The sequence below is a fragment of the Rhinolophus ferrumequinum genome, chromosome 7, assembly GCF_004115265.2.
Source record: "Rhinolophus ferrumequinum isolate MPI-CBG mRhiFer1 chromosome 7, mRhiFer1_v1.p, whole genome shotgun sequence".
NCBI lineage: Eukaryota > Metazoa > Chordata > Mammalia > Chiroptera > Rhinolophidae > Rhinolophus > Rhinolophus ferrumequinum.
Genome location: NC_046290.1, coordinates 22,616,950 through 22,644,519, shown reverse-complemented (window position 1 = coordinate 22,644,519; position 27,570 = coordinate 22,616,950). Strand labels below are relative to the sequence as shown.

At 41.4% G+C, this 27,570-nt stretch overlaps 1 protein-coding gene across 1 annotated transcript in view; it reads left to right on the top strand.

Moving 5' to 3' along the window:
- Window positions 1-27,129, top strand: part of LOC117024582 (uncharacterized) — a 43,589-nt gene extending 16,460 nt beyond the window's left edge. The window contains exon 4 of the mRNA XM_033110004.1: window positions 26,945-27,129. The gene's annotated coding sequence lies outside the window, so the exon portion shown is untranslated. The remainder of the gene's footprint in view (window positions 1-26,944) is intronic.
- Window positions 27,130-27,570: the final 441 nt, after the last annotated feature.

The window sequence follows — 27,570 nt, the reverse complement described above, 5'->3', positions numbered from 1 at the left end:
TATAAAAAATGTATCATATATGAGGTCTGACAATTAAGTTCACAAACTTGTTGTAATGATGTTACTAACCTTTTTTGATATCAGAGGGATTATTCATTATGAATTTGTACCAACTGGACAAACAGTTAAACAAGTTGACTGTTTGGAAGCTGAAAAGGCTGCATGAAAAAGTTAGACGACCTAAACTTTTCGCCAACAATTCATGGCTCTTGCATCACAACAATGCACCAGCTCCCACGGCACTGTGTGTGAGGGAGTTTTTAGCCAGCAAACAAAAAACTGTATTAGAACACCCTCTCTACTCACCTGATCTGGCCCCCAATGACGTTTTTCTTTACTCAAAGATAAAGGAAATATTGCAAGGAAGATAGATATTTTGATGACATTCAGGACATCAAGGGTAATATGATAAGAGCTCTGATGGCCATTCCAGAAAAAGTTCCAAAATTGCTTTGAAGGGTGGACGAGGTGATGGCATCAGTGCATAGCTTCCCAAGGGGAGTGCTTCAAAGGTGACCATAGTGATATTCAGCAATGAGGTTTGTAGCACTTTTTCTAGGATGAGTTCACGAACTTAATTGTCAGAACTTCGTGTGTGTGTGTGTGTGTGTGTGTGTGTGTGTGTGTGTGTGTGTGTCAGATCTTCTTTATCCATTTATCTCTTGGACACTGGGGTGATTTCCATGTCACGGTTATTATGAATAATGCTGCAATGAACATGGGCAAGCAAATATCTTTTCAAGGCCCTGTTTTGATTTCTTTTGGATGTATACCCAGAAGTGGAACTGCTGGATCATATGGTAGTTCTATTTTTAATTTTTTGAGAAGCCTCCATACTGTTTCTACATAGTGGCTACACAAATTTACATTCCCACCAACAGAGCACAGTGTTCTCTATTCTCCACATCTTTGCTAACACTTGTCATTTGTTTTTTAAGATTTGTATTAAAAATATAGTAAGCATACAAAGTTATATTAGTTTCAGGTATACACAATAGTTATTCAGCATTTTATATACCTGCAGAAGTGATCAGCATGATAAGTCCAGCAACCATCTGACACCGTATCATGCTGTCACAATATTATTGACTATATCCCCTACGCTGTACATTATATCTCCATGACTTACTTGTTTTATACCTGGAAATTTGGACCACTATTGCCCGTCACCTCCTCCCCTTTTTAATTTTTCAGTTACAGTTGACATTCAATATTATATTAATTTCTGATGTACAGTATGGTTAGACATTTCTATAATTTAAGAAGTGGTCCCCCTGACTAGTCTAGTACCCACCGGGCACTATACATAGTTATTACCATATTATTGACTATATTCCCTATACTTTACATTCCCATGACTGTTTTCTAACTACCAATTTGTACTTAATCCCTTCACCTTTTTCACCCTGCCACCCAACCCCCCATCTATCACCGCAATAAATCTAGTACCCACCTGACCCCATACGCAGTTACTACAATATTATTGACAATATTCCTTATGCTATACTCTAATCCCCATCACTACTATGTAACAACCAGCTTGTACTTCTTAATCCCTTCCCCCGTCTCACCCACCACTCCAACTCCCCTCCCATCGGGCAACCATAAAAGTGTTCCCTGTATCTATGAGTTTGTTTCTGTTTTGTTTGTTTACCTTGTTCTTTAGATTCCACATATAAGTGAAATCACGTTACATCTGTCTTTCTCTGTCTGACATACTCCACTCAGCACAATACCCTCCAGGTCAATCCATGCCCGCAGCAGATGGCAAGAACCCATTCCTTTTCACGGCTAAATAATATTCCACTACATATCTGTACCACTTCTTCTTTATCCATTCTCCTATCGATGAACACCCGAGCTGCCTCCACATCTCAGCCATGTAAACAATGCTGCAATGAACATATGGATGCACACGTCCCCTTGAAGTAGTGTTTTGGGTTTATTTGAATAAATACTTGAAGTGGGATTATTGGGTCCTTCTTTGACTCTTGTTATATAGCCTTTGTTTTAAAGTCTATTTTGTCTGATGTAAGTATTGCTACTCCAGATTTTTCTCATTTTCATTTTCATGAAATAACTTTTTCCATTCCTTTTCTTTCAGTCTGTATGTGTCTTTTAATCTGAAGTGTGTCTTTTATAGGCAGCATTTGTTATCTTATCTATTCAGCCACACTATGTTTCTGATTGGAACATTTAATCCACTTACATTGAAAGCAATTGTTGATAGATATGTAGTTATTGCCATTTTATTATTCATATTTTTGACTTTTTGTTCCATCTTAGAGAAGTCCTTCTAACATTCCTTGTAATACCGGTTTTTTGGTGATGAACTCCTTTAGCTTTTTCTTGACTGGGAAGCTTTTTATCTGTCCTTTGATTTTAAATGAGAGGCTTGCTTGATAGAGTACACTTGATTGTAGGTCCTTGCTTTTCATCACTTTGAATATTTCTTGCCACTCCCTTCTGGCCTGCAAAGTTTCTGTTGAGAAATCAGCCGACAATCTTATGGTAACTCCTTTGTAGGTAACTAACTGCTTTTCTCTTGCTGCTTTTAGGATTCTCTTTTTGCCTTTAACCTTTGCCATTTTAATTATAATGTGTCTTGGTGTGGGCCTCTTTAGGTTCATCTTGTTTGGGACTCTGCACTTCCTGAGCTTGTATGTCTATTTCCTCCACCAGGTTAGGGAAGTTTTTTCAGTCATTATTTCTTCAATCAGATTCTCAATCCCTTGCTTTCTCACCTTTCCTTCTGGTGCCCCTGTGATGCGAATGTTATTGCACATGATGTCCCAGAGGTCTCTCAAACTATCCTCATTTTTTTTTTAATTCTTTTTTCTCGTTGCTGTTCCAATTGGGTATTTTCTGCTACCTTGTCTTCTAAATTGCTGATTTGATCCTCCGCTTCATCTGGTTTGCTGGTGATTCCTTCTAGTACATTCCTTATTTCAGTTATTGTATTCTTCACTTCTAGCTCGTTCTTTTTTTATGGTTTCCATGTCCTTTTTTATGCATGCTTGCAATCTTTGTTGAAGTTCTCGCTAAGTTCCTTGAGCATCCTTATGACCATTGTTTTGAACTCTGTGTCTGGTAGGTTGCTTGCCTCCATTTTGCTTAGTTGTTTTTTTGGAGTTTTCTCCTGTTCTTTCATTGGGATGTATTTCTTTGTTTCCCCACTTTGGCTACCTCTGTGTGTTTGTTTCTATGTATTAGGCAGATCTACTATGTCTCCCAGTCTTGCCAGGTGGCCTTATGTAGTTGGTGCCCTGCGGGGCCCAGTGGCACAGTCTCCCTGGTCACCTGCTCTGTGTGCTCTAGGAGTGTCCCCTGTGTATGTTGCATATGCCCTCCTGCTATAATTGAGCCTTGATTGCTGTTGGCATGTCAGTGGGTGGTATTGAACCTCAGGCTGACTGGCTGTGAGGTTTGGCTATGTCCATAGCTTTTGGGCTGCTACATGGGGGGGAGGGGCGCTTACTACATGGAGCAGGATTCACTCCACAGGGCTCTGGTGCCTATTGAGATTGCCCTTTGTGTGTGCTGCTTGGGGGACTAATTGGGCAGTGCTCTGCTGTGGTTTGAAGCCAACCTCCAAGTATGTTGATTTTGGGGCTTCTTGGGAGGGGCTCTGGTGCAGGCCCAGGTAAACCACTGCTTGTGACTGGCCAGGGAGTACCTGGTAAGATCTTCACAGTGATCCAAATTTGGTTGCTGTCTTTGCTATACCTGGAGGCGTGTTGGAGAGGCTATGCTGCAAACTGAGGATGGCTGCCACCAGTTATGGGTCTGGGGTAGCTCCGCAAAAGGTCAGGACACTCCAAGGCCTTCTGCCACCTGCTGGCTCCCGCACGGGAGCCACTGACAAAGCCTCCTGTGGTATGCAAGTTGGGTGAGGCAGGGTTTCAGTGAGTCAGCAGGGTGGAGCAGTGGAACTCACCAGGCCAATCAGATTCAGATTTGGCCTGTAGGGGCGGGCTCAACACAGGAAAGATGGCACCTGTCTGCCAGCTGCCTGGGCGGAGGACACCACACAGGGAAAATGGGGACTGTTCCTCCAGTCCTCGCCCCGAATTTACACAACTCAGTCTCTCCCCATATGTCTCCAACACCCCCAGTCACCGTCCTTCCAACGGAGCCTAGGGTGAGTGCCTGTGCGGGCCCTTGAAGAGGCTGTCTGTGTTTCCCAAGGCCTTCTGTCCCACTTGGATGGTCGGAATCCCCACTGTTTTTCACAGCCAGAAGTTGTGGGGGCTCCTCTTTCTGGCACCAGTACTCTGGGCTGGAGAGCGTGATTTGGGCGGCTGGGGTCCCTCACTCTTTCGTGGGGAATCTCTGTGGCAGAGCTCTCTCTCCCGATTTTCAACTGCCACACGTGGATGTAGGACCAGCTGATTTCACTTCTCCACCCCTCCTACCAGTATTTATTTGGCTACTTCTTTACATCCTAAGTTCTAAAACTTCCATTCAGCTAGACTTCAGACGGTTCTCCAGGCTGATTGTTCTATAATTTAGTTGTAATTTGGGGGGATGAGGCAAGCACAGCATTTATCTACTCCACCACCTTGGATCTTCTCTATTTTATTTTCTTGTTATTTTGATAATAGATATTCTATCAGGTATGAGGTGATATCTCAGTATGGTTCTGATTTGCCTTTCCCTGATAATTAGTGATGTTGAGTACCTTTTTATATAATTTTTTGCCATTTGTATGTCTTCTTTTTTTATTGAGTTATAATTGGCATATAACATTATATTAGTTTCAGGTGTACAACATAATTTTGATATTTGTATATTGTATGTCTTTGGAAAATGTCCATTCAGTTCCTCTGTCAACTTTTAATTGTTTGTTATTGTTATTGTTTTGCTATTGAGTTATATGAGTTCTTTAAATATTTTGGATACTAACCCCTTGTGGGGACAGAGCCCCAAAAAGCGTTTCCAGGCTCTCGGCCTCACATAGAAAGGTGCTGGCTCAGGTAGTAAATGGCCGTCGACTGTGATCAAATGGCCATCAGCTGTGGCTAGTTGGCCGTCAGCTGTAACCATTGAGCCATTGGGCACTAATATAACTGCCGTGGCTACGCTAGCAGAAAATGGGGGAGCTAGCAAGAAGATGGCGCCTGAGCCTGCAAGCGGCGCAGTGAGGGTTGAGAATTGTGTTGCTCCTGGTTCCTGTGTCTCCAACCCAGCCACCAGCGAGAATATAGTGGTATGACTCCCCTACCTATGGCTCCGTGGGTGTTCCTTTTTGGCCTCACCATGTCCTGCGTTCTTATGTGGGGAGTGGGACCAGAGACCCCGCACGACACCCCGTATCTGATACGTATTTTGTAAATATTTTCTTTCATTTCGTAGATTACCTTTTAAATTTTGTTGGTTGTTTCTTTTGCTGTGCAGAAGCTTTTAAGTTTGACATACTCCCATCCACTGATTTTTGCTTTTGACTTTTGTTTCTGCTTTTGGTATTATATCCAAAAAATTATTGCCAACACCAATGTCAAGAAACTTTTTTCCCTGTGTTTTTTTCTAGGTGTTTCATAATTCTAGGTCTTACATTTAAGTCTTTAATCCATTTTGAGTTACTTTTTTTGTGAGTGGTGTACGATAGGGGCCCAATTTCATTTTCTGCATTCTTCTGCAATTCAGTTTTCTACATATTTATTTAATTGAAGAAACTATCCTTTCCCCATTGAGTATTCTTCGCTCCCTTGGCAAATATTTCACATGTCCTATCAAACACACTAAATCAGGTGGTCAAATATATTCATTCATTCACTCATTGATTCATTCATTCAACAGTTATATTCTGATAACCTTCTATGTTTTAGCCAGTGTATTAGGCCCTGCACACACAATAGAAAACAAAACCGACAAGATTTCTGCTCTTCTAGTGCTTAGAGAAAAATGCAGGGGAACACACAATAAAGAAACAAACAAGATAATTTATGATAATGTTAAGTGCTGTGAATAAAATAAAACATGTAATGTAATAAGGGACCAATTTTAGATTCAATGTCATAGAAAGACTCTCTGAAGAGGGAACATTTGAACTGCGACTTTTAGGGACAGTTAGATAAACAGGACTGACGTGATTCTAGCTCCCTTTCTTCCTCCTAAAACCTGCTTAGTGGTATCTGAAACTTCTTACGCCCAGTTGAAAGAAACAGACTTAAAATTCAAAAGCATGGTGGAGGTCACATTTTAGTGTAAATGAGCTTTATTTGAACTGTAATTGGCCAATCCCTTTATCAGTGTGAATGACTAGTTATCATACTCTGTTTTGACTGGGGAGATGGAGAGAGGAGGCGATTGCAAGGACTTGTGCCAATCCTGGCTAGAATCATGGCTCATTAGTGGGATCTAGTTTCTTTTTGCAGTCCCAGCTCCTAGCCAAAGATGCAGGGAGCCACCACAGTCTGTTGAGTGAAAGAGAAAGTGAAGAGAATTTGAGAGAGGATGTTTCTCCCCTGGGGTGGAAAGGACCCCCAAATACTTGGCAAGAGAGGAATGGTGGCTTCACCATTCTCTATCCCTTTAATGTTGTTTCATACCTTTAGGCAGATTGGTTAGCATAGCTTACATAGAACTTTTGTTTGTTTCTTTGTTTTTACAACGGTTGGTTCCCAGGGATCTGTTAATTAAGATCTTATTGCTCTTATTTTCTACCCCACACAGCTAGGCACTTAGTAAAATGCCCAATAAATGCATGCCACAGATTTCTCTCCTTGGTAATCATGTTCTAGAAATAGAAGTATACTACTGGACTGCTTTATTATGTTCCTCCCCACCGTGGGCTATGGTGCCTTACAAACATTTATGGTTAACCAAAGAAAAGAAGAATCTAATGTAATTTTTTTTGGTTTTTCTCTAAGTGTATTTTAAAAGTCTGCTTAAATGCATGTGAAAAAAGATATTTGATTGAAGGGTTGTGCTTGGAACATGGGGAGAGACTCTTTCCCACAGGGACTCATTCACTTTCCACAAGTGTTTTATCACTCTGAACTACAGGAAGAAAGAGTTGCAACTGATGTTTCGGTCAACTGCTAAGGAGAGACCAGGTTTTGCATAGAATTCCTGCCTCTTCTCCAAATCATTGCTCGCTGGGATGAAGAGGCCCAGCATTTATTTAAAGGACAAAAAAACATCTTGAAAGTCTAAGCTATTCGTGCAGCATGATGCCTCTGATGTTTTAGGCCGGCCATTCTGGAAAACACGGATGGTTTTTATCTGCTGAAAAGAACAGTGAACATTGTACTCATTCTTAACTTTGGTAAATGGAGTATCAGAGAGCCCCACATTTTAAAGAGTTCCTTTCTCAATCACCCCTCAATACATGTCATGAGGTTATCTTTTGTTTGGGGAAAGCTGTTTTTAGGAAATCATAGTAAGTAGTCAAAGGAAAGCTGGCACAGGTGATAACAAGGATGAGTGTGGAGCCAGGCTCTGTGGCTTTGAAACCCAGTGCCACCACTTGCTGGCTGTAGGTCCCTGAGCAAGTCAATGAGTCTCCCTGATCCTCCGTTTTTCATCTGTATAATGGGACCAATGAGAGTATTTGCCTCTAGGGATTTTGTAAGGATTAAGTGAGAAGATGCAAGTACTCAGCCCAGTACCCAGCACACAGGAAGCCTTCTGTGCTTGTGAGTGTGAGCAGTGGTTCTAATCTATTATTGGTGATCGCAGCACTTTTGATAAATACATTTCTACGTAGGAAGATGATTGTTTCCTCTTTCTTTTCTAAAACTTAAGAAAGTTACTGAACACTAAACACTGTGGCCGAAGGGTGATTTAGGAAAGAAAAAAAATCTCTAGGTCTCCTCATTCTAAACCTCTAAGTTTTAGCCACAGTTTTCTAAAACCACTTTTAAATCATTTAGCATTTCAGTTGTAGCATAATATGCAATGTTTTAAAAAGCAGAGAGGTTACCAAATGGGGGATTCAGTTCATACTTACATGTAATGTACAGAAAGAAACTGTACTCTTTTTTAGGGGTTTGGTTCTATTCCTAGTTTATAAATCAATTTCCTCTTCCTATCCAAACCCAAACAGTTCACATTCCTGCATAACTTTAGGGTTATTGGTGTTTCGGTGGAAACAACCACCTAGGAAGTGGTATTTCTCAGGCTAAGAGCTTCACATTGAGTTTTCTTGGCAAAATGAGAGGAGGGTGTTTCAGGTCCATAAAACCCATAATTTTAGCCTGATCATCAGATAATAAGGATAATAATAGAGTTATAGAACTTTAGAACAAGAAGAATACGAGATCCCATCTGGGCCAAGCCCCTCATTTTACAGATGAGTAAATGCCTTCTGCTTGCACCATGTTTTACAGGCCTAAAAGGATTGTCACATAGATTGTATCGTTCACCTTCCCAACAGCCCTTTGAGGTCGTCAGAGGGTAGGTGTTATTTATCTCCACTTTGATGATGAAGACACTGAGACTTTGGGGGGGATAAGTGACGTGCCCATGCTATGCAAAGTGTCACTCAGTGGACACGTCTACAACTCGAGCTTCTGACTACCTTCTCAGTACGTTTCCCACTGCAGCTTGGTGCCTCCCAGGATGTGGTATGCCTACAGGAACCATCTAGACTTCACTTCTCCCAGGCGTGATCCCATCAGACTTAAAAACCCTGTCACGTGCAGAATAAAAACAAGCTCCTCAACATGACGTGTGAGGCCCTCTTGCCTGCCCTTTGCCCATCTCTTTGGCCTCCTCTCCTGCATGCCCAATTTCTACTTTTTGTGCTAGCAACTCTGAACACAGTTACCTCTGCTTGGAATGCCCTTTCATCTTACTCTTTTACCCTAACCAACTTCTTTTAAGCCTGAGATACTCATCATTGTTCTCCTGGCCCTACATCCCCTTCTTGGGGAACTACCCCAGACATAGTTCTAGAAAAGGCAGGTCTACACACTACATAACTTTACCTGAAGCTAAGTGTATTACAGGTGGCCATGAAATCCAAAGAGAGAGAAGAATGAAGGGATGCGTAGACTCAAGAAGAGATAGGCCATGTGGCTCTGGAGAGACTGAGGAAAAGATTGAGAGACATAGTCATTGTTTTTCATAAGTTTAGATTGACTGGTTCCAAAACCTAGTGAGGCTTCCAGAGATATTCCTGTATAATCCACAAATTCCCCCTTTGGCAGTGGTGTTTTATTAAGCCAGCTCTTACGTAACAAACAAACAACAAAGCCCCGATTCGTACCATTTACCAATTTCCAAGGTGCAAATACTCCTGTGATGGCCTATATCACATGGAGGAGACTTGCATATACATTTACCTTTCTTGAGCTTGTATGAACTGGGTCTAGTTCACTACTGCTTTGGGCTTAAGCTAAAGCGTGTGGGTTCCTGTTCCTTGAAACCCAATACCGTATTATATCAAATTAAGACATCATTGATCAGCTAGTTTATTTATCACCAATAAAGAAAAATAACACTCTGCTTTTTAAACCATGCTTTAAGGACAGTTCTATGACATGCATGGATCACCACCACCAGCCTCTGCCCCTCTGACATTTTCTTGTGTTTATTTCTCTAGGTTTCGTAACTTACTCTGCCTTTAGCTGTGTTGTTTAGTGTGTGATAGGCAATTCTTTCTTTCTTGTAATTTTTTGTATCTTAGGAACAAAATATAACAGCTGCACTGATTTGTGGGTACCTTGCTTTCTTGACTCTAGTAAAACACTTGTTATTTTGTGAGAAATATAGAGCTGTGGTCATCCCTCCAGTGAAAAATGTCTTCTTTCTTACTATACAATCACTGTGTGGTCTTTTACTACATTTCCATGCTTTTCTATGCGGACGATAACTTTTTGCTGTAACACCAAATCATATGCAATTTGGTATTTAAGACATATCAAATGAACTAACTGATGACAAAAGGACTACGTTTGCTCCTGTGCAGGCAATGACAATTATGTCATGACAACTTGCCAGACCCATAGCGACTATGTCACCATCTTATAACACAGATCCAAGTTTCAGAGTAGTTACAATGTAGAAAAGCAAGTGCATCTTAGAATCTGTGAAATATGGTCATCTATAGAAAATAACTTGGCTCAGCTATGACCTCCCCAGGAAGGCTTTCCCACCTCCCTTAGAGCTGGGCTAAGTACCCTTCCTTGTGTTCCCATAGCGCCCTTGCATGTCTCTATCGTCACACTTACTGGCTATCATTATGTCACTGGATGCAGAGTTGGGAAGACGTTAGGTGTCCTAATTATCTGTTTACCTGAGGAATCTACCTTTGATAACTCTTTGGGTCCACAGTGCCTAGTATGGTTTCTGGCACATAGTAAGTCTTTAGTAAATGCTTCACAATTAATTTGTGACTTCCAGAAGAGAGGACTCAGTCCAGCAGTGTGCAGACTTCTGAGTGGCATAGCCCCTTTCTGTCCCAGGTCCTCTCCTGCTGCAAACCTCCCTCCAACCATCCATACTGGTCATATCAAAATGTCAAAGCCCACGGTCCCTCTTGCTTCTGCCCTCCCCCGTGCCCGTAATGTGAGAAATCAAGTCATACTACAGTTCTACTGGGTAGTAATGACATCAGGTTTGCTCATTCCAGATAGCTCATGACATTTTGTAAGGAAGTTAGAATGAGCTAAATCACAGAAGAGAGTCTTGATAAGAATTTTGGCTGATGTAAGGAAATTTTTGAGCCAGGCTGCTTCTCAGAGTCCCTAAAAATCACACCCCTTAAATGGTTGCCCGAGTTCACTTTATACCCTGATTTGGGGCTGTGAGGGACTAATCTAATTTGTGAGAAAAGCCTGTATCTTCTTTGGGTTTCAATCACCCCCATTTTGATGGGGTTGGCTTGGGCAAGAGCCCAGCACTCTTGAAAGCACAGGTGATCCACCTCAGCCTATAGAGGAGACCCCCAGAGGAAGCCAATTTTCCTCTTCAGAGCAGCCCCTCCTGCTCTGAACTAACCTGACTTTGTTTTATGACCTCACAGCCAGGAGTCAGAAAACCCAACTCAAGTCATTATGATACCTTGCTCCCGTAAGTGAGGAAAATACTTAGTCTCTCCCAGACCTTAATTCTCGCTCTCCTTCATGAGTGTGCTTCATTTCTCTCCTCTATTTATTTTCAAAGCTTCCAAAAATAAAAGTCACATTTGATATGTTTTTCTTACAACACTCTTCCCTCCGCGCATTGCTTTACCTTCCAAGGTCTAACTTAAACTAGAAACACAGAAGAAGGAAGTATGAGCTATAGGTATCAAAGAAATACACAGACAGCAGCAATTCAAAAAGTTACAATGCAGTTTTCCCGGCTTTGGGGTCTCACATACTGAGATATTGGAAGGAATAGTAAAGTTTTGGAAAGGGAGGCCGAGTCCAACTTCGAGTGCCTGTGATTTAATGTTCAGACAGCGGGGTGGGGGAGACGTCTCCCCTGCTCCCCAAAGGCAGAAATAAGCCTTTGGTAACTTTTCTTCTACAGGGAGCCTCTGAGGATAAGAAACCTCAAAAATGAGACAATTATAACCAAACATGGAGCGAACAAAGGAAGGAGGGCCGACTTGGGCTGTATTATGTGAATCCCGCCTACAAAAGCGGGCCGCTTCTTCCAAATTTCATAAGAGATCAGTGACAAGCTGGAATTTTTCATTTCTGGGCACAGTGAGAAGTTCCGTTTAAAGCACCATCCTCATTTATGTTTTAAAAGCAAATAGGTTCAGGCTGACCACCCTGCTGAGCTTTGAGGCTGCTGAAGGTTCTAGGAGCTTTTGTAGGAACATATTTTCATGACTGGGGAAAAATATTTCAGTCATTTCCCTAACTCTAATAGTTTCCATTCATAACCTCAAAAAGGAAGGTAAAAAATAACAAATGGTGTTGTTGCTGAGGCTTTGTCAGGATTGAGTAGTGCCAGTGACAGGGATACAGGGGAAGGATTGTACCCACTCACCCAGAACCCCTGTGTGTAACTGCTTGTGTACATCAGGACTTGATACAACTTACGGACGTAGAAAAGAGGTTTGTTTGTTTTTTTCTTTTTAAAATAAGCTATTTAGTTCACATGAGATGGAAACCTGTGTCCTTAGCCCTATAATTATAATACTGATATTCATCAAGTGTCAAGCAGGGGCCACTTAAAGGATATTCATAACCCTTACAACCCCCCCATTACTCAGATGTGGAAACTGAGACTAAGGGAGTTCAAATGACTTGACGAAGACAGTAGGGCTGGAATGCGGCCGAGCCAGAGTTTGAACAGATTCTTCTCTGACTCCAAAATTACTTACATTCATTCTTTCCATTGGACTAAAAGCTGTCAAGTAAACTGGTCAGCCTATGTTGGCATAATAAAGGTTTAGGAATGAAATGAATTCGAAATATAGAAAGGAATGAGCATTTTAAAATTTTATCAGGTAAATCTTACCACTGTATCTCTGGGGAGTCCATAAACCACTGAAAATACTTGAATTAATTATAAAAGAAAACAGAATTAATTGTAAAAGAAAACAGAAGGCATTGTTAGTGGTGTGGTCACTTCTGGGTGGGTTAAAATCGCGTCTCTATATCTTGCTGTTGTCCCCTCTCCCACCAGACATTGTGCAGTGGCCCCTCACATTGACTCTGACCTATACGGTTACCTCAGAACCTCACACTGTGAATCTCCAGCCTGGCCCCTTCTCCCCCTCCCTCCCATGCTCCACTCCCTGACCCCTTGCTCTTCTAGAATTTTCCAGCCTGCAGACGTGCTCAAAACACAGCCGTACCGTGTCCATTATTCCTGTCCATGGCTTCTCTTAGCACTCGCCAGCCAGCCTCTTCCAGACACACATTGCCAACATGCTACAGTTGCCGGGAAATTGTCAGATACAAGTTGGGTATTTCAGACAGGGCAGCCTGTAGAGAGAGTGCAGCGGATCCCGGATTCCGATAGGCTACAGGCTTCCGTGCAGGGCAGATTTCAGCAGCCTGTGGCTGGCTCCCGAGGAATTCTCCCCTACATTTCCATTCTCATTGGGGCGACGGCAGTCACTTCCCACCAGTCTCTCAGCTTCCCCTCTGCCCTGTGCTCACCTGTCCTGCCCAAACACCAAAGCCAAAGTGATCTTCCTCAGCCTGCAAGGCCCTGTGAGACCTGTGACTCGCTGCCCCTCCACCTTTATCTCACCAGTCTCTTTCTTGTTCACCAGGCTCCAGCCAGTTCTCTGCTCTCTTCCCTGAGCGTGGCACACTCTCCCTTCCTCAGGGCCTTGACGTTTGCTGTTTCCCTTGCCTGGAGTAGCATGCCCTAGGTCTTCACAGTTTCCATCCTTTACATCTCAGCCCTCCTCAGATAGCCCTTCCCAGGCCACCCCGGGGGTGTGGCAAACCCCCTCTCCAATCACTCTCTACCACATTTGCAAGTCTCTCAGTTATTTGTTTATTTTTCCTTGTTTATTGTTCTATGTCCCCTAATAGAATGTAAGGTCATGAGGATGGGGACTTTATTTTGATCAGCACAATGACCTTAATATGGTGCTGGCATGTCGTAGATAGTCAATAAATATTTAAGTGACTGAGTCCCTTCAATTATTTGGCCCTTTGTTGTTTAGGACTTACAAAGGCTTACACCCTCCCCTTTAGGATCTGACTCTAAACTGATGCCTTCTGGGAAGTCCTCCCACTTCCAGCACCATTCTTCATAAATCCCTTCTGTAAATTTAAACTAGCTTTCTTGAGAGGAGTATGTTCTAACAGGGCCTGATACATTATGAAAACTTTCAAGTGTCAAATGATTAATGGGAAATAATGGAAAATTTCTTCACCGTGGAGGGTTGTCTTTTTGTAAGTCCAGTTGTGGCATCCATATGTTACTGTTCAGCCAAGTTACTAGCCACAGTACATATTTTGGATTTCTTTTCATTATTTATTTGTGTGTGTGTGTGTGTGTGTGTGTTTAGATAACTGACTCCAAATGTGGCTCAAGCTCACTATTCTTTCTCTGGTTTCTCTTTTGGTTCTTAAGACAGGATATTACATAAACCTAGAATTCCAAAATATGTCCCTCTGATATTTATTAGTAGAAAAACTAAGTTCCAGAACTGCAGTTCACCTGAAGAGGAATTTAAATTGTTTTTACTCATGTGATGCTATTTCAGTCATCAAATGTGAGGCTCTTCTCCTTCCTCATCCACTCTATATACCTATATTTATAGTTTACAAAATACGTTTGGTGTACTGAACTCATTGAATCTTCATAATCTGTGGAGTTGTCCAAGAAGAAAAGACCTGCATTTGACAGAGGAGGAGACCAGCTCCGAGTGGTTGGAGATCCCAAACTGTGTCCCAGTGACCACTGTCACTGGGGAGGAAGCCCTTATCTCACCACTGTCACGGCGTGGTTCTCATAATGGCAATAAGTAACCCTTTCAAAAGGGCTGATTAAATCAAGTTACGTGTGTATGAGTCGAGTTCACAAGCAGCTGAAGAGTCAAGTTCTTTTCCTCTAGAACAGCAGTTTCTAAACAGGTTTTCCTCACAAAGATTCCTCTTACTAGTTTTTTCCAGTGTGGATTCCCCAGATGTGGAGATCTAATGATCCACTTGTTTTTGATCCTCTAGATAACTAGCATTTTTATGCGGAGTCCATCAGATTCCCGTCAAAAGCAGTGGATCTCCATGTTTCACTTCACCTGTGTAGCCTCATCCCGGGCCAATTTAGTTGTTTTCCCCACAGGTTTTAAAATACTGACAATAGCAAGGTGTGGGGACAGAGCCCCAGAGAGCAGTTTCCAGGCTCTCGGCCTCACGTGGAGAGGTGCTGGCTCGGGTAGTAGATGGCCCTCCACTGTGACTAGTTGGCCATCGGCTGTAACCAGTGAGCCATTAGCCACTGATATAACTGCCGTGGCCACATTGGTTGGTTGGTTGGTAAAGAAGCAGATGGTGGATTGCGGATCGTGTGACTCCTGCTTCCTGTGTCTCCAACCCACAGTGAGACTATAGTGGTATGAACCCCCTATCCATGGCTCTGTTAGAGTTCCTTTTTGGCCTCACCATATCCTGTGTTCTTTTGTAGGGTGCGGGACCTGAGACCCTCCATGACACACGGCCCCCTCCCTACCTTAAAACCACCTCTGAGGACCCTTAGTTACCCAGGGACCCTTTGTGTCTAGGGCCTGAGTTTGTGATATCTAGGAATATACCTGGAAAAGGTATCTATGAAAATCAGGTAAAGTATAAGTCTCCATGTGATCTGTACTAATTTTTAAGAATTCTGATTTTATTCTATATCTATCACCCTGATAGTACAATAATACTAAGGCCTGTCCAAAGCCTTCTGTTGCACTGCAGTCCAAAGTATAAAGCATTACTTGAAAGTAATGAGCTACAATGCTGGGAAGGCCATCTTTCCTGTAATTCATGGTTTATTATAATGATACTTAAAGCGGAGGCGTTATTAGGCTTGTCCAATTTCCCGAACAAAAGACAGTCATATAAGTTTGGCTGACGGCTATCAGGGATCATATTTTCCTTTTTAAGAAACATTTGGTCCAGATATATACACTGTGAACCTAGATACAGAAAAGCAAACTACGTCCTTCTAAAAGAAAATAGGACATATATTTAGTAGCTGATCATTTTCCTTTTGTTGCATATCCTAATGGCTCTCATTCAGGGCAATCACTCACGCGGAATTATTACATAGTATAAGCTTTAAAAGAATACTTCGTAAAGTTCTTTATATATATTTTTTATTTTATTCCCCCAACAACTCTGAGTGTTGTTATCTTTTCTTACAATTGAGGAGACCGAGACCCAGACCACCCAAAGCATCAGTGTCAGAGGAAGAACTCACGTGTGTTTGCAGCTTCCTCCCAGACCTGCCTTGCACTGGCAGTGGCTGGAGCCGTTCTCCAGGCTCTGCCCCACGTCGTGGGGTCCTTTACGTAGAGTTTTCTGAAATGTTCAAGTTGGAGGAAGAGAATGTGCTAATCACGTAAAACTACTTGTGAGCCCTAAGCTCCACTCAATTCCTGGGAAACATTTCTAATTTGACTTGTTAATGAATTGGCCCAGAGAATCCTCCTATTCAGTAGTAAGCTACTAAATCATTAGACGTTAGTTGCTTTTATGTCAAGGATGTGTGTAGTCTATGCCTGGCCTTTCTAGGGGAGAAAGGAAACTGATTTGATAGTTGTGAGGTTTTCTGTGCCCCTACCCGCCTTCCATTTGGACACAGACATACTCTGAAACCATGTGGTCATTATTACAACATGATACAGAATTTGGTTCTTGGGTGTCAGAAGATAAGTTATGTTAGCTTGACAGCTGTTTTGGCCCTGTTTAAATTGCCTCCCTTTCTGGGGTCACATTTGCAGGGTCAAGAACAAACTAACTTGCCCACACTTGACCGTTGGACAAACTTGCTAAGAAATAAATAAGTAGGAGGCTAGTGCCAGAGTGGCTTCATAGACATGTGACCTGTGAAGTAGCCCAGAATCCCTGCGCTCAGCAAGACCCACTCTTGGTTAATGCTCTGCTGTTGCCATCTTGAAATCCTCAATAAGTTTTGAACAAGGAGCTCTACATTTTTGTTTTACATCGAGTCCCATAAATCATGCAGCCGGTTCTACTTGGTGTCTCGGGATATTAGTGTCAGAGACAGTCATCTGGCCACGTCAGAGCGTTACCCAGATTTTAGGTCTCCCAAGAAAGCTTAGGGGTAGGCCATCACATTGCTGAGGGATCCAAAAGAGTGTGGGTTCAGGACTTCATGGGGGCCACAGAGCTCCAGTCCTCAGCAAGGACAGAGGATGCGGTTCACCATCTGGCAGAAGGTTCCATCTTAGTGGAAGCCAATGAGGTGGAGGCCTGGTGACCCACCCCAAATGCTAAGAAGACCTGGAGTCTTTTTGTTTAGGCCCCTTTTCCTACATATCCACTTAACACACTTAGAGGGTTGGGCACGGTCAGATGGAATACAGGTTCAATATTTAACAGGCTACATACAAGCTTTTGGATTTTTCAAAGCCTTTTTTATTTTAGAAAGCATTTTTATTTAAAACATTTTTAAGCTTTTTACTTATATAAAGTAATATTCATTGACAAGCACAACATTTCATTAACGATGAGCAGAAAAAAAATCACCCGTGGCCCCACTCCCCAGTAGTGATCATTATCAACGTTTTAGTGAACATGTGCGTATATACTTACATATACTTTAGAAAACCATAATGGGATTATACAATATATAGAATCACAGAGTTGCTTTTTTGATTTGAGAACATGCTCAAATGTCATAGTATATTCTGCTATTTCATCACATTAAATCTACCACGATTTTAATCAAATTTATAGTTTATTGAACTAACCTCTGTGGTTTGATACTTAGATTGATTTTCATTTCTTGTTATTTTAAACAGTGCTGTGATGAACAGCTAAATTTTTGCAACCATCCATGACTACGGCTTTAGCATAATCTTCCAGCGGTGAGTTTTCTGAGTAAAAGGTGTGAACATAGTGAGAGATGCTTGTCCGATTGCCTTGCAGGACTATTATATTCACAGCCATGCCCATCACCAGTGCAGACGAGTTTGGGAAGTGTTCTTAGAGACCTATGGAGACTTGTTTTTGTGGATGGGTGGGAGGTTGTGATTCACACCTAGGAGAGGCTCCTTCTAGACTCATGGAATTTCTAGAATTGCAAAGGGTCAAAAGCATAAGGGTGTAAATCACAGTCGTTTTTATGGTTTGTAGTCTAGGCAACTAGTGTGGGGTGAAAATTATCCTAGAGATATATAGATAACTGCCAAGAAGTCACCCAAGTATTCTATTTACCTATAATTGCATCTTCTACTTACCTATAACTGTATAATCACATGGTGCTGAATCAAAGACTGATAAACATTGCACTAAACCCATGTTCTGTAACTTGAGAAAACAAAATAGAACAGAAATTCGTTTTTTTGCTCCTTAATCATTAGTAATTTTTAGTTTGTATGGGTTCCCTGCCTCTCTCCCCTTCCAGCTCAGCTTTTTTTGTTTTGGTTTTTTGTTTGTTTTTGTCACTTGAAGAAGCAGAGGTCATATACTATGACTGACCATTCAAAAGTGAGTTCCTTAATCTTCAGTTTCCTTTGTGAATAAAAATTTCAGCTCACGTCTTTCATGTTTATAAGACCCGAGCTTCCTAATCCCCAAGTCCCTTTTTGTATCAGATTTCTCTTTAGGGAATCCATATGTAATCCTTCTCCACTAAGCAGGCCTGCATCTGGGCTTCTGGAAAAAAATCAATAAGAGGGAACAGAAGTAAATCTTGCAGAACTCCGTCAATCACAAGAGCCTTCACATTTATTATTTTTTCTAATCAACAAAGATTTTATTATTGTACTTTCAGGGTGATAGATATAGAATAAAATCAGAATTCTTAAAAATTAGTACAGATCACACAGAGACTTTCTAAGTGGGTGTGTGATGTACAACAACATCCTGTGAAGATAAATCTCTCCTGCGGGTTATGGATGATACCCCAGGAACACATTCTCATGTCAGGAAGAATCATTACCCACCAATACCCTGGTAGTCATTTTCAGTGACAAGTGGTTTGACTCTGTGGTTTGTTTATTTTCCTACACAAAAATGCAATGGAATATATAAACTCTGTAGTGGGCGGTCTTAGAATTCCCATGGCACAATGGCTCATTCTTTCTAAAATGCATTAAATATGAATTAACCATTTACCATTGATAACAGCATACATTATTTTCTTGTGCCTATCTCTTCTTTTCCTTTCTCTTCCACATATTCCTGTTTTCTGTTTCCAGCTCCTTGCCTACATTAATTTTCGTTGCTTTTAGAACTTACTCATACATCTCTTTTTAGTTTCTTTTATAACAACTCCAACACATTTCCTTTTACATTTGTGATTTTTGCTTAGCTTTTCTCCCTTGGTTTTTTCCACCAAATCTCATTTATTTTCATTTTCCTCCCAATGGTCTAATTTTTCTCCACGCCTGTCACTTTTAATCGAGGTTTGCTGCATGATTAAGATGAAGAAAATCTTTTCTTCTCATGCTCAGAAAGGGAAAGTGCCCCCATGTCGTTTCAGCTTCTGCTAGATTATTGCCTCTCTTGAATACGATCCCCAGCGCTTTCTTTTACAAACTCAAATCAAAGAACAACAGCTTTGTGCGCTGTATAGAATACACCAGGGACATGTAGGTTCCAGATCTGTTCTGCGTTCTCAGTGTTGCTTGCTTAAACATTATAGAGCAGCCTTGTTATTAGCTTCACCCCTTTCTCTATCTCACTGCTTTTTATGCATCTCACTGCTATTAATGCATGCTTGGAGCTGGAGTTTACCCTTCTGGTCCAAGGGGAAATTGGTAGCCCTAAGCTCACGGATCAGGACCCAAAAAGATGTTTAGAGAGAGGTGTTAGCCTCACGTTAGCACCCTGGCAGGGTCTGTCGTTTGTGGAATAAGAAGCACTTGAAGGGACGTTGACAATTCTGGAACAGTGAACAGTTAGGAGATGTGGCTTGCACGGGGAACAAGTCATGCTGCCTGGGAGTCTTTATCACTGGACATATTTTTCTCTTTGGAGACTCTCTGGAGCATAGGTATCCACATGAGGGAAACACCTTATACTTTTTTGAAGTCTTGCTCAAGTCCATTCTTAAACAAGTATGGGGGGGATAATATGAATTCTAAAATGTAGAGTATCTCAGACTCTCCACTGAGTCATTTCCTTATTTTTATTAATTGGCTTAGACCCAACTACAGAATGAAAAGCTATTTTTATGCATTTGCTCACAGCTGAGAGATCGAACACAAGATTTAAGCAGCACAAGCTGCCAGTTTAAAAAAGAGAAAAAAAATGCCTGACTATATTCCATTAAATCAGGCTGACAATATGTTTCACATTTTGAGATCATCTTTGCTTTCTAAAACATTCATAGATAGGTTAAGAATGACCTTATAGGTTAAAAATAACATGTTGGGGGTGGGTGTGTAACATTGCTTGGAGATAAAGGTGATATTCTCTCTATCATTTTCTCTCTATTGTGGCTTCCTGGGATATTTTCTTCTCTGTGCTTGACTTCTTCATGGTTTGCTAGATTGAAGCTCTATCAGACACAAGTGCTCTGTAATGAAAAGTGACTCACCTCTCCACGCCATTATAAAAGTCAGCAAGGCAGTAACTTAAGTGTGTGGCTGACTCAGTGATTGCCCAGAATCTTTATTGAAATTATCCTGCAATCTAGAAGTTAGAAGTAAAATAACCCATGAAGTCATCCTGACCCATTCTGGGCCTGGGTAAAAGTCTTTCCTATTACTCTCTCGATTTAGTTTTATAATCATCAGTCATGTGACAACTCTGATCGTTAATTTGGCAAATTTCTATTCTAACTAAATGCAAAACTATAGAACATATCACTAAGAGGCATAGCACATCTCCTGAGATGAAGAAACCTTTATTTTTCAAAGAAATAACAGAGTGGAGGCCAGTCCATAAAACTCAGGAGAACCCATAGGAAGTTGAAGGAGGTTATTCATGAAGTCTAATCTTGTCAGTGTCTAGGCCGTGGAGTAGCAACGTGTGTCACAGGATGGAATTTGCCCAGGTGTGGTGCCTAGGGCAGTGAAGAAAGTTCTACATGTCTGAGGGAAAGGACTGCCCCGTGAGCCATCTTCTTGTTTCTAGCTGCCGGCGCGGTGCTTTGGAAGACTAGAAGCAGACAGGAAAGGGAACCTGATCAGGTGGAGTGGGCAGAGTGGACGAGGCAGTGGCTTTCAGTGGGTATCAGTTCTAGAAATGCAGCCCTGAATGTGGCTCTCCATCCTCTGTAACGCGAACTCCAAATCTCTTAGCATGGCAAAAGTATGGCCATCAAGGTTCCACTCAATTCTAGTGTTTGTTTCATTCCCGACTCCTTGACCATTCTGTTCCCTCTCTCTGGAATACCCTATTCCCTTGTCTACCTGGAATATTTGGATTTGTTTTATAAAACTCTGTTTAGCTTTCATTTTCTTCAGGAAGCTTTCACTGACTCCAGAGATAGAATCCACAACTCTCTCTACCAAGTGCATGCTTCTATTGTTTTACTTATCCAAAGCGGTGCAATTGATTTATTTATTTGATAGATTTTCTGGCTTCCTGTAATGGACTATGAGCTCCTTGAGGATAAACGTGTGTTTTTAGTCATGTTTGCATCTGCTGTGCCTAGCACATAACCTAGCGTGCAGTAGGAGCTCATTACATCTGTGGATGAATGAATGACTAAATGAATGAGAGAGGAGACAGACATACTTTTGATATTATAATTTTAGAGGCATAGCATCCACAGATGCTGCAGAAGGTGTTTCTATGTTGTGAGTGAACGTGGATTAAATGTTTTCTAAGACAGTGCCATGAATTAATGAATCAAATAGCTTTCCTGGCTCTTAAGGGATCAAAGTTTCAGCACAAAAGAAAATTAGAAATCATCTGGCCCAACATCCCACTGAAGAGAGAAGTCATTTCTAGGGCATTATTGACAGATGGGCAGATGGCTTGCATTTGAATACTCCAGGGGCGGTAGCTTACCAGGGAACCCATTTTAGTCTCAGATGGCTATGTTTGTTTTTCATGATTAGGCATAATTTACTTCTTTGGAGCTTCCATCAGAATGAGCTCTCAGTAAAATTTAGCTACTATTGTTATTGTCCTTTTTTCTTCATGAAAATCACCTAAAGGCAGTAATCAAGTTTTCCATCTGTTCTCAATATTAATTTCCCTGATTGCTCAAGCCCATGACTTGGTTTCCAGATCCCCGACCATCCTGGCCCCTCTCCTCTGTCTTGCCACGTGGCTCACAAGCCGCCAGAGCAGTGACCAGTGCTTCCTGTGATTTGCTCTCTTTGACACTTCCTGGCTCAATCCATTCCAGAGAAAGGCCCCTTTCATCCCTCTGCTCTATCCTTACCAGAGACATATGCCCAAAGCAGAAGATCAAAGTTGTGAATGATTGATGTAGGGGAAAAATACAATTTGGACACGTAAATAAGAATCAAATCCTCTGTAACATTCATTTGCCAAAGGAGAGATGGGGTAGGTAAAGTGATTTTAAATAAGTGATCAGGGACACAGCAAGCTCATATTTAGAGAGAATTTTATAATATTAAATAGAAGTTATAGAAGAAAACAAGCTTTCTTTCTGTGTTATTCATTTACATATTACTGTTTGCCCATCAAAAAGCAACAAAAATAACCTTCATTTCATGCAAGCAAAGTCATTTCTAACTCAAATGAATTATAAGAGAATAAGAGACTTGTGGAAAATTAAAAGTAGATTGTGGGTTTTTCATTGCACATGTTAGATTTTTAAGTTCTTTTTGGATAGTCTGGGAGAAAAACAGAGCCGATGAATCAGTTTCTTCTTTCTTGATGCAGGCAGCACAAGAATGAAATAGAAAAGTAAAAAGCCCTTCTAAACTTATTTAAATAATCTCAGTAAAGGAATAATTTCTGAATGATAATGATAGGTACCCTGTGTTAACCAACACATGTAAAGGATGTCCTAACTAGTAACCTGCCATTTGTATAACACAGTTTTCAAGTTATTTTCTTAATATCAGTGATGTATATATGCATGGAGTGATCTCTATTCCCTTATCCAGGTCTTCTTGTTCTCAGTGACACATATTTGCTAAGTGGCTAGCTAGGGAGAGGGTTGTTACCTCCTCTGAGATTTGGATTGCTGGTTGAATAGAAGATGCTGGTTGTGTCAAAAAAGGTGCAGCTAGACTTGGGGTGGGAACATGGGCATGGAGAAGAGAAGCCACAAGTTGGAGGAGACTGTCCACTCCGGGTAAATCAGACAGGGAAATTGAAGTTTCTAAATACGGCTCTTTATTGCAGCTGCAAAGATTGGTTTTACCAGTGACTCCTAGGTTAGCAATCATCAGGGTTTACAGTCATGGTGAAATTCAGGGACGTGGTCCATGGAAAACAAGAGGGCAAACTGTTGCAGCAGACATTGTTGGTTTCCATGTCTCCCCTTCCTTTGTTCCCATAGGACCCTGATTTTGTGCAAGTGTCTCCCTTTTCTTTTAAAGCAACACTGTGCTCCCAGGGAGGCTGGCCTCAGCCCTAGGGGATGAACTGTTATTAGCCCAAGCTAATCATGGCAGTCTGTTTCTCTTGCTGGGGAGTAGTGTAAGCATGTACACATGAAGGTCTGGCTGGTGAGCAAAGAGGAGTCTAGACTGGCTCCTTTTGAAAAGGATTGTGAAGAGAGACACACAGGAAGAAACAGTTTATTATTCCACTGCGCATGTCACATCTGATTGTGATGCCCGAAATGGAGCAGTCATTTTACAACACGAGGGGAGCTAACATGAGGATCAGACCCAGATGTTGAAGATGACTCAGCAGAGAGGGATGGCAACCCTGGAGGCTGACACTGTAACTGAAACACTGAATTCATCAACCACAGAGCTGCCTGTTATGGACTGAATTGTGTTTCTCTAAAATTCATGTTGAAGTCTTAACTCCCAGTATTGTAAAATATGACAGTATTTGGAGGTAGAGCCTTTAAAGAGAAAATGAAGGTCCAATGACGTTATAAGCGTGGGCCCTATTGTCCAATCTGACTAATGCCTTGATAAGATGTAGAGATTAAGACAGAAGAAACACCAGAGATGTTGCAAATAGAAGGTGGTCATCTGCAAGCCAAGGAAAGAAGCCTCAGGAGAAACCAAACCTCTGACATCTTGACGCCTCTAGAACTGTGAGAAAATAAATTTCTGCTGTTTCAGCCACCCAGTCTGTGGTATCTTGCTATGTCAGCCCTATGTTTGGCCTTCTTGATATATACAGCCATACAATTTTTTTTATTTGTTTAAGTCACTCGAGTGCTGTATTCTCTTCTGTTCTAACAGAGTTGTTGCAAACACAAAAATATATTGTAGCAATATTATTTTTTCACAAGTGGAAGTGAGTCTGAGGATAGGAGATGTAAAAGATCATGTACCACTCCAGGACAGAACACCATAGAGGATTAGTCTGAGTAATACCATCATGAACACAGGAATAGCAGGTTGTCTTGTGACCAGAAGGAAGCTGAAAATTTTGGAAGAGTGGTAGCATTTTAATTTTTTTCCAAACTCCAGGATAGAGCTTTGGTCTCTGCTCTCCCAGTCCTCCCATAGCTGGACCCGAAGATGGAGCCTCATGAGGATATGGTTTGTGGCCAAGGGACAGAGTGAAGCTGCCTGTCCCATGTGTGGGCTTACACTGACGACTATGACCTCAGCCAACCAATCAAGTTAACCAGCAACAGATGAAAAGCAAATTTTGACCAGCTTCACAGAATGAGAATTTATAACATCCTATATAGTAGTTAGAGTAGGACTACATGGAACCTACTTCATTTTATGGTTTTCCCTTACTGATTTAGGTTATCCCAAGTTCTAATTTCAAAGCAGGAAGTTGGGCAACCACTGGATAAAGAAAGATCAACTGCCAACATATAAGTAACATACATATATTATCAAATAGCTCAGGTTTGGCTCTGAGCTATGAAATAAGAAATGTTCCTCTCCTGACTAAATACAAAGTTACATTTATTAAACCAAGTATATTTTCTAGGGAATAGTGGTCAGGTTGACCATAGCCACATTATTTCAAGCTTTCAATGTTTAGATTTAAACAACTTCTCTTTGGTCTTCCTGCCTCCATAATCTTCCCTTGGAACCCATTCTGCTTCCTGGTGAAGCTTCCTAAGGTCATGTTCAGTGTTTCTTCTTCCACCGCCAGACATTCATTTAGCTCTGAAACTATTGAAGACGTCTTTAGAGCATGTGCCCAGGCTGTAGTCCCGTATTCCTTCTCTGACAGCTGCTTCGTCCTGGACGTGGGCCCCAGAAGCCATGTTTATTCAGTATGACACCACTTCTATTATTGTACTTGGAATAGACACCCAGATTCTCTTTCATGGAAATGTAACGATAGTAGTCTTTTCTGGTCATTCAAACTGAGATGTAAATGTGTGAGTTGTGGGTTGCATTGTTTTATACCATACTCATGGGGAACAGAAAACTTATGCAGAGAAGGATGAGGCAGATGTGCAGAGAGAAGCTGAGGCGAGAAAGTCTATGATTGGGATGGAGTCGAGGGATCAAGACTAGGAAACTTGCAGCACTAGCTCCTGATAGATTTTCATTCCTGGTTCCCAGACTTGGGGAGACCCAGCTGCCCGTTCTGCCCTTGAGTTCCTCCAGATCCCTTTGTTTTTAAGTTATCTCACTCCCTTACGCTTCTACTACTTTGAATGGCTTTCTGTTATTTGTGCTCAAAACCACCTGGGCCAACGCAAAGATGAAGTTTAAACCCTTGGCTTGGTATTTAACACGACCCTCAATTTAGCCATCACATATTGTTTTCATCTTCACATCCCTCTGCTATCCGACATGCAGCTTCATTCATAGCAGTCTACTTTCTTTCCTCTTCTCACGCCTTATACATTTCTGGTTCGTTCCTTGTTTCACATCATTTCCTCTACCTAAAATACTCTCCTTCCTCTTCTTGGCCTACTTGAACCCTACATATTTTTGAAGTTCAACTCAAGTTTGCCCTTCTGTGTAAAGTCTACTGTAAGCTTCCCAGCCTGCAACTATTTCTCCTTTAACAATTTTTCTATAGTGCTTGTTACTTCTGTTAACAACTTTTCATATACCAATAGCTTATAGTAATGGAGAAACATAGATCGGTTCCACAAAAACACCTTGATGACAAAAAGTCTAATACCAGAGTTCAGAAATAATACGAGAGACCAAGGAAAGCATCTCAGGATGTCAGAATAGGAGGGTGGTGGCAAAAAATATATTTAAGTATTACCATTAATTAAATAATATCCAATCTATTGGAAAACACTAAATGTGCATGTTCATGTGACTTTTACTTAATCAACAACATCTACATTGAGTATGATAAAATAATTAGATGAGAAGAGAGAGAGATGGAAAAACAAGAGGAAATAAAAGAAAACATGGGCACTGAGGTTTTGGAGATGACAGACATCATAGGGATAGGCGTTGATAAAACAGAGAGGATGAATAAGAGATGAGAAAATAGTGCTGGGTCCTTCTTCTTTCTCCTCACCTTCCAGGTAAAATAAACTTTAACGCTGACTCTGACACTACCTCCTCTCTCAGGGAGGAAAAGGGCTAAGAGGAGAAGTTGAGGGGAAAGTAAATAAAAAGTATGAGGGGAAAGTAAATAAAAACAGTAGAATGACCTGGAGGCCAAGAACAAAGCTTCCCCCAGGCAAGGTAGATTAGAAGCCCCAGCCTGCGACTCAGTGTGGAATGTTCCACAGTCTTTGTGACAAGAATTAAACTGTAGTGACAAATAAGTATTTTTAATAATGAACATGTGACTCTGTATAGCCCTGCCTACTCAACAACATTCACTCAACTGCTATTTATTGCACTGGCTATTATTAGATGGCTCATGAACATATGAAGTCGTCACATCCATCTCCTATTTTATATTAAACCCACAACCAGCATTTGATGATTCTGGCACTACGCATCACTTGATGATGAGACTGCCTCTTTGAGTCACCAGTGACCTTCGGTCTATGAGAACTTTCCCACCACTGTCTATCACTGGGGTTTTCCAAAGCTGATGCTCCATGATATGTAGCTGGGTTTGAGTCCTTTTCTCTCTCAAACCTGTTCAAAAAGTTGCTTAAGATAGCCACTAGCATGAGCTTGCTTAGGCATGTCCCCCGGTTGCCATCTAGAGACAGTACTCTAGAGAGTTTGACACTCAGAACATATTACACTTTGTGTCTATATCCTCTCCTCCAACATTATTGTTAAGTGGTATCAGAATTTCAAAGCCAATTTGAAGGGGCAAAGATGTCACATACTGGTTTCAGCCCTGTTCACAGGAAATTGAAGAGATCACAGCATTTCATTTGTTCTTTCTTCCAGTGTAAACCCATACGGAGACCAACTCTGTACCAAGCCTTGACCTGGAGTAACCCACAGCCTAATGGGAATACCACCTGGAGAACTTATAAATCATACAGATGAATACTAAACTCTTTGTCTTTGGAACTACTTATACAACTAGAGAACTACTTTCTATATCAGCTCCCTATTTCCTACCTCCCATATCTACCCTAATTCTTTTATTTCATTGTATCTTAAAGATGACACTAACTGGTATTGTAAAAGTGGGCATGATGGCTGTGTGTGTGTGTGTGTGTGTGTGTGTGTGTGTGTGTTTGTTAATACATAAGCATGAGAGAAGTGCTCTGAGCTAATGAAAGCTAATGAAAGTTTCTAAAGAAAGTAAAACCTATTCTTTACCACAGGGCTATGCTCCTAGATTCTGCTCCATTTAATACCTTTAGATCCCAGCCAAACTTATAAGACCCACTTCTTAGCCTTTCTTCTGTCGCCTGAGAAATTAACATGTGCTGACTGATGTCTGTTGTTTGGGAGGCATCTTTCGTTCACGATGTCCCTCGACTAGGGTAACGCGCACAAAGCATTTCCAATGCTTGCACAGAGGCTACCATAGGATATGCCGGCAGCAATCTCGCCTTCCCTGA